At 39.5% G+C, this 14,414-nt stretch overlaps 1 protein-coding gene across 2 annotated transcripts in view; it reads left to right on the forward strand.

Annotated features, from left to right (window-relative positions):
* Positions 1–14,414, forward strand: part of LOC128732916 (transcription elongation factor SPT6) — a 298,517-nt gene that overhangs the window by 251,730 nt on the left and 32,373 nt on the right. The window lies entirely within an intron of this gene.

The following is a 14,414-nucleotide window of genomic DNA, read 5'->3' on the forward strand; positions in this document are numbered from 1 at the left end:
AATCGCCTCGATTCTGCATTTCGATCGGGCTCGTTCCGATCAGAAACGTCCCGATCGACGTGTGTTATAGCTTACGATGTATTCCGATCAAAGCACAATTTCTGATCAGATCCGGCTCCGATCGGTATGTAGAATAGAAGCGAATCATATAACAAACGTTTAGAAACTGATCCAAGGCCCGGAGTGCCAGCGCCAGGTCTCATATAGGGTCGAGCAATGTCTGCATGTGTGTATATGTATGTGCTGAATTTTGTTTTTTTTTTCGGCAGGACAGTCAATCAGCAAAGCAAAACGACACTATCTTTTCTATGCCCGACGATTCGATGTATTTGACATCTTTTCCAAGGGGTTGTACTTGTACAGCATCAAAATGAGTAGCCTGATAGCATAGCAGGTTTCGTTTCGTTAAGTTACTACGACAGTTGTTGTTATCGGCTCTTCAGTTTTTCTGAGTTTGGATTGCAAAATTACTGTTTTTCGTATCGAAGTTTGCTTAAGGCGATTAATAACTATTCTTAGTTGAGTGATATCGTGGAGTTATAGTAATCCGTACGTTTCTCCGGTGGAAAAGGAATATTTTTTCGTTACTGCAAAGTGAGCCGCGCAAACAGGCTTAATCACCGGCAGCACCAGCTTTTTCGTCAAACGCTTCTGACAGTCGCTTGAGTCTGCTTTATCTACCTGATACGTACCAACGCACGCAACGTAATGGAGAAAAAACAATGCTGCGAATGCAATAATGAAATTAATGATATCGAACCAATGCGCTGTGGTTTTTGCGAGGCTTACATGCATATAAGCCAGCAATGCTGTGGCATTAACGTACGTGGATTGAGAGATGCGTTTACTCTGGGTAAGGTTCTACTCATGTGTACTGCATGCAGAGATGAACTAAATAACCGCAGCGTAAAAAAATATATTAGTGAAATGCAATGCCAATCCAGCGGACCATCCGTTCTATCTGCGCAATGCCAGCGTCTGTGTGATGTCGTCGAATCATTGAGCAGCAAAATAGACAACATTTCACTGAATAATATTCCACCGCTTGCTTCTCCACAAAACCCAACCGGCACACCAATCTGGCCTGTACGTGGTGTTAAACGTCGTCGAGAAGAACAGCTGCCTTCCAGTGCGGCGACTACCGATCGCGGAACAAAAGACATTACATTGAATGATCTTTCGGTTCCTTCTATTCTGCCTACCACCGTACCAGCAGCTAGATTTTGGTTGTATCTCTCTGGCCTGAATCCGTTAGCTACTAACAGTGACGTGCAAAAAATTGTGTCACAGTGTTTAAATGTTCCCGACACTATCGAAGTTGTACGACTAGTACCCAAGGACAAGGATATTAGACAATTGTCCTTCGTGTCGTACAAAATCGGACTTGACCCTGCGCTGAAAATTCAAGCTTTGGATCCTGCATCTTGGCCGGCTGGCGTACTATTCAGGGAATTTGTAAACCAGCCAAAAAACTTCAACCGACGACCCATTGCAATGGACGAGGAGATGATTTAAATTCAAGGCGTTTTTATGTGGACGATGGGAACCTTAGGGCTCCCATCAGAGGCGAGTATTTATGCGATAATTCTTTTCTACTGCCCTAAGTGATTCCGTATTGCAGTGTGACGTCGATAGTGCGCATGACATCACTCTCTATCTACAAAATGTACGCGGATTGAGGACTAAAATCGACGAATTCTTCTTGACGACTCACGAGTGTGATCTTGACGTAATATTTTTAACCGAGACCGGACTAGACGACCGCATCGACTCGCTTCAATTATTCGGGACATCTTATAATGTTTTCCGCTGCGACCGTAATCCACGCAACAGTGACAAATCCAGTTTCGGATGTGTACTTATTGCCGTGGCGCAATGCTATCCTAGTTCGATCGCCGAATCTGCTAACAGTGCCCACGTATCATAATTCTGGCAACTCTGTCTGTAACGCTTGAGTGATTGTTTTGATCTCCGTGTTCAATCTCAAATTACATCGAAATTCAGACTCTGTTTTTCTTGAATGATTGATTATTGATCTACCGAAACTTCACTTATCGCACAGTTCGTGTAGTTCAAGTGTATTTTGTGCATTTCGTGCTATTTTGAGTGAAGTGATATTTGCTATTATTCTATACACATACTTGTTTACACCGCTACGCGCATTTTTCTTGCTGCAGCGCCATCTGTGAGCAAAAGTTACAAGCTTCATCGACCTTTTTGCTTGGTTTTGCAACGAATGTTTGGATTCGGTCAATCGTTTGAAGACAGAAAATACACCGGATAGCAGTGTTGCTGTTATTTCATCCGTTGCAGAATCAATTAACAGCTGCATAAATGATGTTAAAAAAGAGCTTGGTCAAATTACGACTTTCATTGGGTCGATTTCGAACAAGTTTTCAGAAAACGCAACGTCTGATTCTTTGACCAATACCCGTCGAAACAAACGCCCAAGGATCATCTCGCCGAGTGAAACACCAAAGCGACCAAGAATGCTTTCCGATTTGGTCAGCGGAACTAAAAATATCGAAAATTTTCCGAAATTAGTAGATACTGTCCCACAACCGGCGGAAAAATTTTGGCTTTATTTATCGCGTGTTGCTCCGCATGTGACCGTTGACGAAATATCGGCCCTTGTACAAGAGTGTGTACCAGGTGCACAACCGATGGTTCGAAAGCTCGTTAAAAAAGACGTCGATTTGAATTCGTTTGCTTTTATTTCGTTTAAAGTTGGATTTGACCCTCAATATAAGGAAACTGCACTTGATGTAAACAACTGGCCGCAAGGCATTTACTTTCGACAATTCGAAGAAAGAAATAGCTCGAAGGATTTTTGGGGTCCAAAAGCATCAAAATTTCCACGAACCGCAGAGTCCGTCCCACCACAGTCTTCAACCACTCCCTACTTGACACCAATAAATTAATTGCGGCTGCGGATTCATCGCATACCGTTATTGATCACACGAACTACGTACCAACTGGATCGTACCCGGGACGCACTGAATCAAGCAATTTGGAAGCCCCTAATCCGCTCATCACAGTCGTGCCACTGCAGCCAGCGCTCATCAGCCGTCCCGGTCCTGTGTATGAGTGCGGAGAAGGGGTCTTCCAGCTTGCTAGTATGGGCAAGTATTTTTCTACCAATAACAATTCGGCACCTGATATCCCCGCACCTTGCAGGCATTTAGCAACTGACCATCACCAACTCGACAGTAATGTTCCTGAATTTCGGATATTCTACCAAAATGTCCGCGGGCTTAGGACCAAAATCGATGACTTCTTCTTAGCAGCCACCGAACGCGACTACGATGTGATTGTACTAACGGAGACGTGGCTGGATGCTCAGATTCACTCTGCGCAACTATTCGGTAACGCCTATAATGTTTATCGGTGTGATCGCAGTCGCATTAACAGTACCAAGACACGCTGTGGAGGAGTTTTGATTGCTGTCTCTAGTCGGTTAACTAGCTACGTTGATCCGACACCTGTCAGTGACACAATCGAACAGCTGTGGGTGATTATAACCACGCCAACTCGCAAAGTCAGTGTTGGTGTAATGTATCTACCTCCATATCGTCGAACTGACGCCAATGCTATTGATGACCATGTGAATTCCATCGGCTCTATCATGTCTCGCTTACAGCCGAATGATTTGTCGTTGCTACTTAGCGATTACAACCAACCTGGACTGCGGTGGACTCGCCCGAACAACAATGCCCCTTCCATTGATTATCTCAATTCACTGTCACTGCTGCTAGTTCCGACTTGTTGGATGGCTTCAATTTGTACAATTTATCTCAAATTAACCACGTGATAAATAACAACGATCGCCTTCTTGATTTGATCCTGACAAATAGCGAGACCCTATGCAAGCTGTTAGAAGCTACTGAGCCACTGGTTCCTCTCGACCCGAATCACCCAGCGCTGGAGATAACGGTGCACCAAACTTTACCCGTTCAATTCGAAGAAGCACCAGTTCAGATGTGTTTAGACTTTCGCAAAACCGATTTCGAAGCTCTGAGCAACGCTATCTCTCAAACCGACTGGCGATTTTTAGAATCTAATCCTCTTGACGATGCTATTGCCTACTTCAATGATATTGTTAACGATACACTCACTCATTGCACTCCTACCCGTCGACAGTCATGTAAACCACCATGGTCGAATTCTCGTTTACGACACCTTAAGCGAAAACGGTCCCTGACACTTCGCAAATACTGCAGACTACGTAATACTTGAATGAAGCAGAAATTCAATCATGCGAGTAATTTATATCGGAAATATAATCGTTATTTATATAAGCGATATACCAATCGAATGCAGCACAATATGAGATTAAATCCGAGGATATTCTGGTCATTCGTCAACAGTAAAAGGAAGGAGGAAGGATTGCCTAAGGATATGTTTTTGGGCGATAGACGTGGCAGCATAATGACAGAAAAATGTACCCTGTTTGCCCAACACTTTCAACATAATTTCCATGACTCCGCTGCTACAACTGCCCAAATTAATGCGGCATTATGTAACACTCCTAGAGACGTCTTGGACTTCAATATGTCAGCAATCACCGAAAGTCACGTCGAAGCTGCCATTAACAAACTGAAATGTTCATTTACCGCTGGTCCTGATGGAATCCCAGCATGCGTTTTGAAAAAATGTGTCGATAGTATTAAACGCCCGTTGTGCCTGCTATTTAACTTGTCGCTTCAACAATGTCTGTTCCCTAATTTATGGAAACTTTCAGTAATGTTCCCTGTGCATAAAAAGGGTGACAAAAGAGATGTAAAAAATTATAGAGGTATAACATCTCTTTTCGCATGTTCTAAAGTGTTTGAAATAATCATACACGATATATCGGCCTTGCTCCCAGACGATTACCACTTGCTATTTGCATATGATATCAAACTGTTTAGGATCGTCAGGAGTACCGCAGACTGTCTAGAACTCCAGAGTTTAGTAGACATTTTCATGCAGTGGTGGTGTTCCAGAAATCTACTTACTGTTAGTATCGAGAAGTGCTGTGTTATTTCATTTCACCGGAAATCCAGCCCAGTGATATTTAATTACACAATGTGTTGTCAGGCAGTTGCTAGAGTAAACCTGGTTCGTGATTTGGGTGTAACCTTGGATACCCCGCTTACATTTGGCCCCCACTACAATGAAATAATCGCTAAGGCGAATCGGCAACTTGGATTTATGTTTAAGATAGCTGAGGAATTTCGGGATCCCGTGTGCCTTCGATCGCTTTATTGTTGCCTTGTGCGATCTCTTCTTGAGACCAACTCGGTCGTTTGGTGTCCTTTCAATGGTAATTGGATTTCGAGAATAGAAGCCGTGCAGCGGAAATTTGAGCGATATGCTCTACGTTTCCTCCCATGGCGTAATCGATTCCAGCATACACCGAGCGCTGTCAGCTTCTTGGAATACAGACTCTGGAACGTAGACGACTCGAAGCGCAAGCTGTGTTTGTGGCAAAAGTTCTGTGCGGCGAAATTGATGCGCCGAGTATTCTGCAGCAGCTAAACTTGTACGCACCGGAAAGACCGTTGAGGCCCAGGAATCTTTTGTTTTTACCCCATCGAAGTGCATCGTACGGACAACATGATCCTATCCGATATATGTCGGCAAGTTTCAACGCAGTTGCTGACTTATTTGATTTCAACACTACCACTTCAGCGTTTAAGTCACGGCTTCGTAGATAGCTGTGCTCTTTGTGTTTGTGTATTGTTCGTTTTTATCATTAAGACAACCACTTTGTTAGATGATATTTTTTTTTAAACAAATAAACAAATAAACAAATAAACGTAGAGCAAGTTTGCGTGAATGCTACTATCCGTGGCAAACAGCTGTTACTTTGCTGCCTGTACATTCCGCCCGATAAGAGTCGCAGCACCGACATTGTCAATATACACGTTTCATCTATTTGTGAGCTGCGGGACAAATGTACTGATCGTGGCTCGCTTCTGGTGTGCGGCGATTTTAATCAGCCTCGCATTGAATGGGGATCGGATGGAAGTCAAAAAGTATCCACAGCACATCTGCCCTGTGCGAGTGCCGCTTTGATCGATGGTATGAATTTTCTGAACCTTACACAAGTGAACACAGAGCGAAATCATCTCGGGCGCACATTGGACCTGGTATTTTGCACCTCTGGATGCTTATTGTCTATCGACCGTTGTGTTACCCCGCTGCTGCCTGTCGACCCTCACCACCCACCGCTTGTAATGTCGATGCCTGTCTATGATAATGGTGATACTGCTACTGCTCTGATTGATGAAACAAAAAAATTGAATTTCCGAAAAATCGATTTCTCTACACTGGATCAGCACTTGCTCTCTATTGATTGGAGGGCTCTACTGGAGTATAACGATGTGGATGAGATGGCATCGAAGTTTTGTGAAACTATTTCGCGATGGTTGAACTCCAATGTACCTCTTGTGAAACAACCGGCTTCGCCTGCGTGGAGCACCCCGCATCTTAGGCAGTTGAGAAGGGAGCGCAACCGAGCACAGCGTGCACATCAGAAACGTAAGACAATGCTGACACAGCGCAACTTCAAACGTACTAGCGATGAATTTCGTCGTTTGAATGCGGTTCTGTATAAATCATATGTCCTGCGTGTGCAAACCGATCTCCGGAAACAACCGAAAAACTTCTGGAATTTCGTTAATTCGAAAAGGAAATGCTCCTCCATCCCTTCCCACGTGTGCCTTGACGGAATCGAATCCACTACCGTTTCTGATTCTTGTAAGCTGTTTGCAAACTTCTTCTCATCTGTGTTCGCCAATAAAACAGCCTCTGATCGTGATGCACAAACCGCTGCTTCATACGTTCCTGCTGATCTGGTCGACTTGAATGTGTTTGAGATTACTGACATGATAATAACTGCTGCAAAAAAATTGAAGCGTTCTTTCTCTGCGGGGCCAGATGGCATTCCAGCTGTAGTCTTGAATCGCTGTATTGTACCGTTGGTCGTTCTTTTACGCATTATTTTTAACAAATCATTCGAACAAGCTAAATTCCCGAATATTTGGAAGGAGTCGTTTATATTCCCAGTGTATAAAAAAGGCGACCGCCGGAATGTTAGGAACTATCGCGGAATTACTAATTTGTCTGCCGCGTCAAAATTGTTCGAAATAATTGTTAGCAGTATGATGTTGTCTCGTACAAAAAACTACATATCTCCAGCTCAGCATGGCTTCATGCCTGGCTGTTCCGTTTGTACGAATTTAATGGAGTTTACCTCTACCTGTATTTCGCAAATAGAGAATAAGAAGCAAGTGGACGTAATCTACACGGACTTGAAAGCAGCTTTTGATCGAATTGACCGTACAATATTATTGCATAAACTTATTCGACTCGGTGTATCTCAACAATTAGTGCAATGGCTCAGCTCGTACTTGAGTGACAGGGTATTGCGCGTGAAGCTTGGCTCGTGTATCTCTGCGCAATTCACCAATACCTCAGGTGTTCCGCAAGGTAGCAATATGGGACCACTGCTTTTTTTCACTGTTTTTTAACGACGTTACGTTGCTCTTGGATATCGGATGCAGACTTGTGTACTCTGACGACTTGAAACTGTTTCTACCTGCTGGAAAAACTGGCGATTGTTGCCGCCTGCAAGCGTTACTTGATACATTTGTTGACTGGTGTAAACGAAACTGGCTCACACTAAGTGTGGCAAAATGTGAGGTGATAAGTTTCTACCGCATTAAAAACCCGATTGTATTCAACTATCAGATTGAGGGGTCTGAGCTGCGCAGAGTAGACTACGTTAGCGACCTTGGTGTGTTACTTGATACTAAACTAACATTCGACCTGCACCGTGAATCGATAATTTCGAAGGCAATGCGTCAGCTCGGCTTTATTTCTAGAATTGGTCGGAACTTCAACGATCCTCATTGCCTAAAATCGTTATACTGTGCCCTGGTTCGACCACTGCTTGAAAATTGTAGTATAGTTTGGTGTCCTCAGCAATTAACATGGATCCTGCGCATCGAACGAGTGCAAAGAAAATTCATCCGGCTTGCCTTGCGACATCTACTTTGGCGCAATCCCGAGAACCTCCCGCCATACTCTGATCGATGCCGTTTACTTGATATTGACTCATTAGACTACCGACGAAGAACCCAGTAAGCTGTATTCGTAGCCAAAGTCATCCATGGTGAAATCGATTCTCCCAGGCTTTTGTCACTACTGGATTTTCGTGCTTCACAACGGACTCTACGTTCTATTGGCCTACTACAAGTTCCATTCCATCGTACTGTTTTTGGATATAATGAACCAGTTACCGCATGTATTAGAACCTTTTTGAAAGTTGAAGAATTATTTGAGTTCGATGAGCCTTCGTATAAATTTTTGCAGAAGATGAATTACAAATATAAATAAATAAATAAATAGCATAGCATAGACAACCGCACACACCATGGGTGGCTGGTATGGTGTACCCGTAAGTACACCATGCACCTGGCCATATCCTTGCGATTATAGAAACGTTAGTTGAACACCTACTTTACTGGGATGTGTAAAGACTCACGCAATCTTCATAGGTGTTCAAGTACCCAGTAACGGATGACAACTAAAATTTTGGAATTTTTTTCTTAAGCTGTCAAAAAAGTCATAGATACATGAATCTACATGATCTACCAAAATTAAAGATACATTATCCATTGTTGAAAAAAAATTAGTGTACATTTGAAAACGGTCCGTAAGAGGCTGCTTGGCGAAGCTTTCGCTTGACGTCGAAACAGGAGCGTTATACGGCCGTCATGTCAATTTTGCGAATGCATTTCTTGGTTCTACCAATCAACTTTTCGCAATTCGTGGTTCTCCGGTTTTTTTTTTGTATACCAAGGAACTCAAAACTCCGAAGATTGGGCGCACTGAGACTGATTTTTCGGGTCGTGGATTTTAGGGAAACATGGGATCGAATAGGTATTCAGGAACGATTGTGTTTTTTTGGCGTAATGCGATGATGCTCTATCCTGCGAAAACACGTATTGTCCATCTACATGATGTTTTTGTAGAGACGGGATCAAAATTTTCTTCAAACATTCGTCTGCTGCATCTTAATTGATAACTAAACCAGAGGGCTTGTTGTTGAAGAAACGAGAAAGAGAACGATATCCTTCTGCGTCCATAATTTTGGCTGGTCTTCCACTACTTTGCTTGCGAATAGTTGTTGGGCGTCTTAGGATATGCTAAACAGTCGAAGCCGCAACATATTCGCTTTTTAAATGTTGTACCGTATACTTTTTGCCGAGATGGCAATTCGTAGAATTGTACAACGCGCTCCTGAAATGCTTCTTGTTTCGACGCCATTTTAAGCAAAACAAGGCAAGCATAAACAAAACAAAAAATATTGAAACGATAAAAAAGAAGAAAACAAAAGTTGTTTATATCCTTTAATTCTACTACTGTGTTTTATTGATAAAAACGTATTTCGGTCTCGACGTGAGACTTTCATCAGTATCTAACTAACATAAACTGTTTGTGGAGTAGCAGCTTGGTCCCCTATTTAAACCGAATAGGGATTGTGGGTACATAATCCGGTCGGTGTGTAAAAACCGGTAGTTGCCATATCCTAAACATGTTTTAGTTACCTATTAGGTAAAAAAGCGGTGAAATGTTATTACCTGTTTGATTATTTAGAAGATTGGATGGATTTTCTTTAAAAATTTCAAGAGATTCGGCAACATCCAGCTTCCAAATATTAATAACAGGGCGAAGAAGGTTAATATTTTTAGAAGTAATGGGATGTACTTCTTCGAAAATGTGCTCGGATACTTTGGTTTTGAAGTGGTAAAATTCTTTCTCCTGTAGTTCTTTCTTAGCTTTTGTTACTTCTGAAACATGCTCCTTGAACCGGATTCCAAAATTTCTTTTTGTTTGTCCGATATAAATCTTATCACAGTGACTACATGCAATTTTGTAGACTCCTGCTTTGTTCAATTTACCGATAGGATCTTTTGTGGATCCTAATCATGTTTGGAGCTGGTTATTTCTACTAGGGTAATTGATCTTGAATGGACCTATTTAGCGCTTTTTAACACCACCACTCGCACTCCTGCTCAATTTACTCGTCATTTATAAATAATATGTGGTGATGTTACTATTTGTTGGAAAGTGCCACCTTTTTTCTACATTATCAGTACTTTAAAAATGTATAATTGATGAAACTTTTATTAAATATATCGTTTTTTGCCAAAGCCTTTTTTTGATCTTGAATGGACCCAACATGATCTTGAATTGGACCTATTTTTGATTTTGAAATGGACCTAAATTAGGATTGTCATAGTTTCTTCCATGTAAATGAACAAAATAATAACAAAGTTTTTTTTTTTTATAGTACAACTATACTATTGTTATTTATTAATAGGACACAAGATTGAACAGCTTTTACCTTTCTTATACTCTGTTAGAAAGGTATGAAAGTCGGTTGAAAAATTTGAAATCAGTCACAGTCACCGAGGGTCTTGTTTTTATGTCAGCCCAACAATTGAACAATGTTTCAGTGACTTGATATGCGTTGTGTATGTATCTGTGTGTGACATTTGCATATTGGGAATTTATTATTACCTGTTTTTCAGATAAACGATTTCCACGTCATAAAAAAATTATGTCGCCTATTAGTTTCAAAAATTTAAACCATTCATTAAAAATATGTAATATAACTTGTATTAAACGTAGTTTATCAAGTACAGTGGGGTTCGAGTTTTTATTTAGTGACTACATATTTCGAAAGGTCAGACTTTTACTGACGTAGGACTACGTCTTACTGCAAAGCATCTAAAGGTTTGCGACAGCCCCTGTCGAACATTTTGAATATAAAATCGTTGCAATCGTGAAAAATTATTTAATTAGTGGTAATTATTCAATTTTTGACACATTTATATGCAAATTTTTCAGTTGAAAAATGGTCTAGATTTTGCCACGGTTTCAATTTTGGCAACATAGGCGACACGCATTTGTTGTCAAATTCGAAATCATACTGTAAATGGTGCTTGAAAAAATCAGACTTGGTAATTCTACTAGGTTTAAAGGTATACTAGGTTTTAATTTTAAATGATAGTCGATGAAGAACTGTACCAGATAGAAAATAGGAAGTTTCAAAAATGAATATTTTAGATCTCAGGGTCACTAAATTTCGGTGGACAAGGAGGTATTAATTTTGTCACAAGTCAGAGGGGAGAGGTGCTTAAAGAAAACTTTACATCCCCCAAGAAAAAAATCAGAGGGGTTGTGTATAAGATACGATTTGGAGGATATGAGTATAAAATCAATTGTCCGTGGGCTCTACAGCCTGAAAAACTCGAAAAATGAGTGTACTTAACACTTCTAGCACGAAACAGAAATGGAAATTCGAATTCGGAGTTTCCGAAAATCGTCCAAAAAAAATTCTCTCGTTTGTGTCTTCTTTTCGTACATTTTTGCATGGAAAATAATAGCGTATATATTAGAAGCAAGAACAGATTTGGTTTTCACGCTTAAACTTTAAATAAAAATGTTTCAAACCCATGGTTTTTGCTCGATTAAAAAATTCACTTTGTCCCCCCCCCCCCCTTTAGAGGCCCAATACAGGAAGGACAAAAACTTTATAAAATATTTGTAATGGCCTAATTTTACTTTATTCTGAGCCTCATAATTATTTTAACTAAACTAGAAAATTATCAAATACAATATTATTTTTTTAGGCATATCCAGTTCGAAAATGGTCCAGATATTGATCCAAATTTTATATTTTTTGCACCATATCATTATCCAGGCCTTTACCTAATTTCTAAATCCTCCATTGACGCATAGATGATTTTATTGCCAAACCGGATAGTTTTGTAGGACGATTGGGCATCACAAAGTTTCACGAGGGTGAGGAAGTTGGCGTTCTTAACCATCAGAAGTGGCTGCTTCTTTTTACTCAGACGAGTCTGATTTTGTGACTACAGGATCCGGTTGAATTTTATTGGCCTTAGGGTTTTCGGTCAGCGCGCTAAAGGTGTTTTGAAGCTTTGGTATATGCTTGATTAACGTGTCTAAACTATTTCTCATCTGAGTTTTGTCAAAACTTAAACTTACAGCAAAACTTTTTGCTGTATTTATATGAAAAATACAGGACGCTATTTGTCCATGAAAAAAATTTTGATTCCAACCATTTTTACGATGTTGCCTGTAGATAGTTAAGCAGGGATAACCACTTTAAATAGAGTTTGGAATATTAGCTTCGTAACTCAATTCGAAGTTCCAATATTAGAGTTTCCTAAACGACATGAAAGAACATTAAATTATCTCGTGTTTGATCCATCCTTTTTAGAATTCGAGCACATAACAAAATGGCGGACATTGAAACATAAAAGTATGGTTTTTAAGCGAAAAAATTGACTTTAAACATTTCTAAAAAATTCAAAAATTACGATATCAAGAAAAGGATGGGTCAAACACTAGATAATTTTGTTGGCTTTCAAACAAAAAAAGAATCATAAGAATTGCTTGAGCCGTTCTTGAGATATTTATGGGACCGACTTTCAAAACCTGGTTTCGAGAAAAACGACGTTGAAGTTTTTACTCGTTGTTTAATCGCTCCAGACATGCGCGATACAAATAGCTGTAACTTTGTCAATATTTGGAATTCATGCAAACGACTTCAAACATATATGGTCAAAATGTTAATCTTTCGAAATAATCAATAAAAAAAATTTAGGTTTTAAAAAATTGAAAAGGTACTATGCCCCCTTAACAGAAAAGGCAGTTAGTATCCCTCTTATCTTTCGATCCATCTTATCTTTTAATCAATGATGGTTAAAATTTTTGTACAATACTGAGAATAAATTAAGTTTATATGGTTTTAAGCATAAAATGACATATGTTAGCTAATTAGGAAGACTTTTTAGTTTCAAAACTAGAGGCTACAATGTACAAACACTATGAAGCAACTACGAAAAAGGATGAGTGATAGTTAGTTTTATCAATATAATTAAGTTTTTTTAGGCTATAAATCAAGCCTACTTTCAATATCCCGTCCTTATAGGTTAATTATAAACGGAGATACCATAGTGACAACAAGCAGTTTTATGGAATATACAACGGCGTGTTCGTTAGTGGTAGGCATTGATAGCTACCGCCAGTGATGTTTCGGAGCGCAAAACTAGGTCCATTCTAAAATCAATACTAGGTCCATTCAAAATCAAAAAAGGGGGTTAACATTTTTAAGGAATTTGAAGATTTTACTGGTTTTACTGAACTTTTAAATACCTAAATTGAAATTACACATATTTTAGCATCATTTTAAGAGTATTGTTTTATTTTAAACCAGAAGGGTTCCGGGTAGTAACAGTTTGAAAATACTCTATGGTGACTGCCAAAACGCTGAAAAACAGCTACTTTTAAATAAGCGGCAATAAAGTGGTTTTGGCTATAATTTTAATTTAATTTTAGTATATTTACGTTCAGAAATGATTAAAGATAAACATAAAAGCTAAATACAGTACAAAGACTTGATAATTATATCCTAAAATTCTTATTTAAAAATAGGTCCATTCAAGATCAGAATTCGACTAGGTCCATTTCAAAATCATTTACCCTAGTATAGACGATATCCATTCCATACTTTTTAAATGTAGTATGAAGCTGACGTGTTAAACCACTATCATACTCGACAGCCACCCTTTTCAGATCTTCTGCTATAGAGGTTAATGTCGTAAAAGAATTTCGAAGTAATAATTTTCTTTTTTTGTTCAAAATAGCTTGGATGGTTTCTTTCTTATAACCATTCAACCTGGCAATCTCGAAAATATAACTTAATTCATTATCTTTTCCTTCCTTACTCAATGAAAGAGTTTCCACACAGTGAATCATGTGGTGGAAAGCTGCCATTTTGTTTTATAATGAGTGGTTGGATGTGATAGGTATCACCCGTTTCGTATTAGGCTGTGAACCATTTCGCGAAATTTTCAACTTTTTAGTTAAAATTTGACAGTTTGATGGTTATTTCTCCTCGGGTGGTTAATATCAGTTCAGAATGCGAACCATTTCATATTTGACAGATTGATAGTTGTTTTACTAAATGAGAGCATATATAAAGTGAGGATGAAGATATGTTTCTATAACAGCGAATTTATTTATTCAGTCCAGGTTGGAATTGGATGAATTTTTGGTGTTTATTTGCTCCTATTTGATGGATAAAATTTATCTCATTTCATTTCGGGTTGAATAAACAAATTTGCTATATGTTAAACACCCATACATTGGTGAAAAAAAAATTCAAGGAAAAATCTGTGAAAAACATCGAAGCTCTTTCTGCACCTGTGGCATATCTCATTGGTTCTCAGAAGCGAACCATCGAACTGTCAAAACTAACTATGCTCCCGAGCAGGGTTATTTTCGAAAAACCATCAAACGAAAAACCATTTAACCAAAAAGTTAAA

This window comes from Sabethes cyaneus, chromosome 1 (genome assembly GCF_943734655.1).
Source record: "Sabethes cyaneus chromosome 1, idSabCyanKW18_F2, whole genome shotgun sequence".
Classification (NCBI taxonomy): Eukaryota; Metazoa; Arthropoda; class Insecta; order Diptera; family Culicidae; genus Sabethes; species Sabethes cyaneus.